We start from the raw sequence: 7,301 nt of genomic DNA on the forward strand, positions 1-7,301 counted from the left end.
CCCCCCCCCCCCCCCCCCCCGAACTTATTTTATAAATAACTTTCTACCCCTTTTCGGCCTACGTGGCACTATCTTCTGGCCCAACGCGTGTTGACAAATTTTTCAAGCTATCTAGTTGATAGTACCACGTAGGCCGAAAAGTGGTAGAAAATTATTTATAAAATAAGTTCGGGGGGGGGGGGNNCCTTACTATAGTATAAGTGTGTCTCTGGAATTTCGGGCATAGGTTGGGGGGGGGGGGGTACTTATGCATTTTCCCATTAATTTATTATCTTTTCACTTTTAATTATTTTTTAAAAATTATGTGTATTTTAAAAAAAGAAAAACTAGAAGTGTCCTTTAATTTTAATGTTTTAATTTTTTTATGTTTTATTTGATTTTCTTCACTTATTTTGATATTCATTCAAAATTAACTTATTTTAAATACAAGACATTTGGAATTAAATTTGAAATCAAATCAAAACGAAAGACAAAGAAAATAAAATCAATAGAAAAATAAAAGAGAAAAAATTATGAATGTAGGTAAAAAAAGTTTCGATATAAGGTAAAAAATGTGTATTAACTTAATTTAAATACAAGATAAAGAAAATAAGAATATTTTTTTTAAATTTAAAATTTAATATTTTTTTTAAATTTAAGAAAAAAATTATTTTTTTTTAAAAATTAATTTTTAATTAAAAAAATAAAAAAATAATAATTTACACCGTGGCGGGAGAGTGTGTACAAACACAACCAACTTGGGTGGTTGAAGGTGCCATGTCAGCACAAAAGGTGCACAAAAATACGAAAAAAATAAATTCAGGGGGGGTAATAGGACCTTAGTTAAGTTTATGTGTGTCTCTGAGATTTCGGTCATAGTTTAGGGGGTACTTATGCCTTATCCCTTAATCATATTATATTTTGTGTTATTTTTTAAAGAAATATCTTAGATAGTTGTATTTGATAGGACTAAAGAAATATTTGAAGTACAAGTAAATTATATGTTTGTATGAATACTTTAACGGAAAAACCCGAAAAAATCCGAAAAAACCCGAAGTTGAAAAACCTGAGTTTTATTGATTTGGTTTTTGTTTATAAATTTAAAAATCCGACACAAATGATTTGATTTGATATTTAAAAAACCCGAACTAACCCAATCATGTACACCCCTACTTCATTTATACATTTTTATACAACATATATACACAATAAAGAATCTCAAAACTCCATTGTAATGCTCTAAACAAAATTATCTCTAAGATACTCTAAATTAGATTGTCCTTGAGTGTTCTCCTAGATTCTTTATGCCTGTTGAGGATTTTTTAAAATTTCTAATAAAAAGATGCTAGACACTCTGTCAGATGGTATATACCGCTTTCTCCCAAAATATAAAAGAGGTTCTTCGTAGTAGTGAGCCAAACACTTGCGATAATTATTTGAAAGAAAAATATGCTATGGCCTATATATATATGTCGAGTATTCACATACAAAGTTCATAACTGATGTAATCTAATACTTGTTACATGTATAAAGGCCTATGCAGAGTATTCACATACAAAGGGATGAAAGAAAAAACTAGCCCTAACTCAATCCCAAGAGCTAATTAATGCGGAGCAGGAAGAATATAAGATAGGGGAGCCAACAATGTCAAAAACAATGAATTGGGTGAGTGTACGTAACTCTGATACCATGAAAAAGAAATAGACATTGAGTCTAATTAAATTTCAAAAACTAGCTCATGGAGACTAAGGACATTTGAACACACTAATATGGGACTCCAACGCATGTTTTTGCTTAAATTCCAAAAATTGTTCAAAGGTCAATTCAGACATAGACAAATTAAATTATTCAAAAGTAGCTAGAAATCCAAAAAATGCATACATTTCATCTATACACACAACATTCATTGATTACATTAAAATCTTAATTACATAAACTTGATATATCATCAAAGTTCATAATGTTACATTTTCCCATGTTAATAAAAGGAAGAAGAAAAAGGCCTACTTATAAAACTAAAAACTAAAAAGAAACTAAAAGTAAAAACTAATAAGCTGCAATATGATATTATTGCATCTCTCATGAGCATTCCACCAAATGCTCCTCCAAGCACCTGCATGTTGGAATTTGTCTATTTACCATCTGATTTTTCTTTACACAAACAGAAGTTAAGTCTTACTTTTTATTTTAATTAAAATCAAATTACAAGCGGACTTTTATCTTACACAAAAAAAAGTTAGTAATAATTTTTTTTAAATGCATTTTCTTCATCCAGAAGTATCAATAGTGTTCCTAGTTACCCTCCAACATTGACTCAAATCCTCAATTTATTCATTTTAATTGATTTGGTAGTAAGCATTCAATTAGTTGTTGATAGGGGTGCATAAAATCTAACCGAAAATCGAATCAAACCGCAAATCGAGTCAAATCAGAAAAAAAAATCCGATTAGTAATTTAGTTTGACTTGGTTAGGTATTGAAAAAAAAACCCTATTATATTTGGATTGGTTTGGTTTTAACTAAAGAAATATTTGAAGTACAAGTAAATTATATGTTTGTATGAATACTTTAACGGAAAAATCCGAAAATCTGAAAAATCCAAAAAAACCCGAGGTTGGAAAACCCGAGTTTTATTGGTTTGATTTATATATTTAAAAATTCGACACAAATAGTTTGATTTGATATTTAAAAAACCTGAACCAACCCGGTCATGTACCCTAGTTGCTGATATAACTAACATGAAAAATTTAGATATAGATAAATGTGATGAACTAAAGATCAAAATAGAACTTACCTCTATACCTGAATTTTTAACTTTTCTAGCTAGACGCGATTATTTCTTCTTTTGTTTTGCCTTTGACTTTGCTGTTTCTTTCTCTGTCGCATAATAATATTGTGTTCTAGCTCTTCAATGATTCTTGCAAGCCATTTCAGATTTCCAGTTGAGATCATGAAATATATTATGGATAATCCAATGCATAGCCCACTTCCATATCCCATAAGAGCAGCTTTCCAAAAATCATTCAGAAATTCAGAATTGCTTTCTTCATCATCTGGCTCATAATCTCCATTATTTGTCTCTGGTGTCCAATTACTTCCACAACCTTTCGAAAGAGGGAATCCTTGTAATCCATCATTACCGTCATACGAATTATTTTGAAATGTAGCAAATTGATGTCCTTGAGGAATGCATCCTTGGAGATGATTGTGAGAGAGATTTAATAATGAAAGAAATGTCATACCAACAAGTTGTTGTGGTATCTCTCCCGAAAGCTGGTTAAATGAAAGATCCAATGATTCGACTAAAGATAAACTTCCAAGTGATGACGGTATATTACCTTGCAATCTATTATGAGACAAATTTAACACCCGGAGTGCAATGAGATCTCCGAGATTACTTGGAATATGTCCTTCAAATTTGTTACTTGAAAAATCAATAGTCTTGAGAATTGTCGAAATTCTATCCAGTTCATACTCCATTCCTTTAGTTGAAATTGTTATAGAATCATTGTAATCTCTCTCTCCAGATTTACCAAGATATGTCGGTACCTTCGCTGTTTGATCAATTGTCCTCATGGCTTTGAATTTTTGAAATAGACTAGTCGACAAGTTTCCTGTGAAAGCATTGTAAGAAAGATCTATGATTCGAAGCTCAAAAAACATGTTTTCATTACTTAAAGCTCTAATTGGCCCATGCAATTTGTTCGATCTCAAGCTTAAAACTTTCAGATTTGGCAAAACTTCAAACCATATTGGAAATGTGTCGTTGAAGTGATTGTCTCCAAAATCAAGAATTTCCAAGTTTTTGCAATTGGCTAAAGATCGGGGAATTTTTCCTTCTAATTCATTGTCATGCAAGTCTAAGCTTCTGAGTACACTTCCATTACTAAAAATTTCTGGAAGAGTCCCATAAAGATTGTTTTGGTGGATATCCAAAACCTCAAGATGACCACCCATGTTGTCAAAACATTGTGGAATTGCTCCCTTCAAATTGTTTCTACCCAAATCTAAAATCCTTAGTGATGTTAGATTGCAAATAGACAAAGGGATATCTTCACCGAGATTATTATCTTCTATTTTTAATACCTGGAGTCCACTGATATTAACTAGACATTGCGGAAGTTGTTTCTCCCCAAATACACCACTTCCAATTTAATCAAATTGCAGAAAGATGAAGGAATTTTCTCAGTGAGATTGTTGTTGTGGAGATACATCCATTGCAAGTTTCTCAAGTTGCCAAAGGAATCCGGAATTGGACCAATGAGTTGATTAATATTTAAATACATAGTAACAAGTCTTCCTATATTCCCCAACTCACTTGGAACATAACCAGAAAGGTTGTTAGCATAAAGAGACAAAAGATACAAGCCATTCAAGTTCCCCAATGAAGGAGGAATAGAACCACTAAGAAAATTAGTAGACAAATCTAAATAACTAAGATTCCTTAGGTAGCCTATTTCTTCAGGAATCGAGCTAGAAAGGTGATTCTCACGAAGATTCAAGGAGATCAAGCTGGTCAAGTTTCCCAATGAAACAGGAATAGGACCATTAAGAGAGTTTTTACCCAAAATTAGTTCACTAAGAGACCTTAGGTTACCTATTTCTTTGGGAATAGAGCCAGAAAAGTTATTTTGAAAGAGACCTAAAAAAGACAAGTTGGTCAAATTACCCAATGAAGCATGAATAGAACCATTAAGAGAGTTAATACTTAAATCTAGCTTAGTAAGAGATGATAAGTAACTTATTTCTTCAGGAATGAAACCCGAGAGATTATTCTTATAAAGACTCAAAGAAGACAAGCTGGTCAAATTACCAAACGAAGTAGGAATAGAACCAGTAAGAAAATTATTAGACAATTGTAGGATATCAAGAGTCCTTAGATAACCTATTTCTTCAGGAATTGAGCCAGAAAGATGATTCTCATGAAGATACAAACTAGACAAGCTGGTCAAATTTCCCAATGAAGCGGGAATAGAACCATTAAGAGAATTAGTACTCAAACCTAGATAAGCAAGGGACCTTAGGTCACCTATTTCCATAGGAATAGAGCCAAAAAGATTATTTTGATAAATATACAAAATAGACAAGTTGGTTAAATTGCCCAATGAGGAAGGAATAGAACCATTTAAAAGGTTGTCATAGATGTAAATGGTATGAAGCTTGGCTAGTGAACCGATTTGTGGTGGGATTGTGCCTGAAATGTGATTGGTGTGCAAGTCAAGATAGACAAGATTAGTGAGATTACCAATATGAGGTGGGATGACTCCAGAGAGATTGTTCATGCTAAGATCAACATATTCAAGAAAAGGGAGAGTTGAAAATGGGAAATCATAGAGTGTACCGATGACATTAACAGCTCTAATATCCAACTTGTTTACCTTACCATTAAAGCATGTAACTCCATACCAATCCCTGCATGCATTCGAATTTTGTGTCCATGAAGCCAATAAGGAATTATTCTGGTTCTTGAAAGTTGCTTTCCATTTTAGGAGGGCAATTGCTTCCTCAGTGGAAGCAAAAGTAACCGTAAAGAGACATAAGAGATTGAGAAACTGAAATTTTGAAAATATTTTGGTAACCATCATAAAATATTGATAAGAGATTTTGTTTGATTTAATTTTTTCTTTTGATGAACTTTTGCAGTGTTACACATTTATATTGTAGAAAACTTTTCTTTATGGTCTTGCTAGTCAATGACATATAATTGTTAATTTGTTATTGTCATATCTGTCTTGTCTCTATTAGATTGTCCATATCTTGCCAAAACAAAAAAAAGGATTTAGTCAAGCATATGATGCCAAATAAGTAGCTAGGAAAACATTATAACTTTCAAACGTGTCTAGTCATTGGTCTCCCTAATTTTGTATTTAATTTAATTTGTCTAAAGATATAAATTGTCTTTTGTGGGATGGGGAGATTTATTTTTGCATCCCTTCACAAATTTATATTTAGTTTTATATTTTTTTTAATGAGAGATTATGTATAGTTTTATGTTTTTTTTTAATGAGAGATTATGTTATACATAAGAGATTTAAAAAGATTATTTTCCTAGTTAAACTGTATGGTTATAGAAGATTATTTCTATTGTGAGATCTTTTTCCTAGTTAAATTGTATGGTTATAAAAGATTATTTCTATCGTAAAATCTTTTTTCTAGTTAAATTGTATGGTTATAAAGATTATTTCCATCGTGGGATCTGAATTGACATTATATCGGCCGGCCGTGTCAATTCGTCTAAGAAAATAATTTATTTTTTTATTTTTTCTTGTTCAAGACCAAATCCAATCTCTCAAGAAAGTAAGAAAAAAGAAAAGAAAATCACTAACGCGCCAACTTTCAGAGTTCCTATTGAAAGGTTTTCTAATAATATTATATTAAAACTATGTGCACTGTCATATTTACGTACAAATCACGTAAGAGTCCTAGAAAAAGTCAAGTACAGAAAATAATAATACTCCCTCCGTCCCTATTTACTTGTCTATATTTCCTTTTTTAGTTGTCCCTATTTAGTTGTCCATTTTGACAAATCAAGAAAGAACAACAAATTTTTTCCTATTATACCCTTATTTACACTTCTTGAAAATTGTAAAAGTGTATGTTGTTTCCCTCCAATTTATTTAACTTGAATTCAAATAAGTGGTTGTAATTTTGAAGTGAAAAGTTGTCATAAGGATAAAATTGTAACTTTACTGTGCTAATCATTGTTGCCTTAATCTGTGTGCCATTTCTAAAGTGGATAACTAAAAAGGGACGGAGGGAGTACTATGCAAACAAGGCCACAAATAACAAAGCTAATTGGTAATATTCAAATAAATGTTATCCTTCTTCACACGTAACCCCACATTGGGAAAATTAAGATTTACTTTTTATGCTTCCTCCTATATGGCCCAAGTATGATTGTTGTTTATACATATTTTTACCACAAGAGTTTTTTGTTTTGAGAGAAGAAAGTTGAGTTAGCTAACGTTTGGTTATAGATTTCCAAATATTTTTGACAAATATTATTTAAGTGGAATTTCATCATGTTTTTGATCATATATAGTATTTAGAAAGCATATTTCACTTTTTAGAAAAATATGATTTATACCCATAAGTTTTAAAAATTATCAAAACTAACCATAAAATTGTATTACAAGTCAATTGGATCTTCGTTGCAACAAATAACAAGTAGTGTCCGTGACACTGGAGCAATGTGATAGTTTGGAGTGAGTGCAACAAGCATCATTCCATACATCGTGAAGTAGACAAAACACATGATTTTGTTACCCTGAGCCGATTGTTCATCATTTTCATCAACAACCATATCATCACTTTCATATTAAC

The 7,301-nt window shown here is 31.4% G+C and overlaps 1 protein-coding gene and 1 pseudogene across 1 annotated transcript in view; one reads left to right on the top strand and one right to left on the bottom strand.

Annotated features, from left to right (window-relative positions):
• The window catches only part of LOC125863201 (mitochondrial import inner membrane translocase subunit TIM23-1-like), an 87,594-nt gene that overhangs the window by 8,095 nt on the left and 72,198 nt on the right, over positions 1–7,301 (top strand). The window lies entirely within an intron of this gene.
• On the bottom strand, positions 2,802–5,563 carry LOC125861250 (receptor-like protein 9DC3; annotated as a pseudogene).

Source organism: Solanum stenotomum, chromosome 4 (assembly GCF_019186545.1).
Source record: "Solanum stenotomum isolate F172 chromosome 4, ASM1918654v1, whole genome shotgun sequence".
NCBI classification, from domain to species: Eukaryota; Viridiplantae; Streptophyta; class Magnoliopsida; order Solanales; family Solanaceae; genus Solanum; species Solanum stenotomum.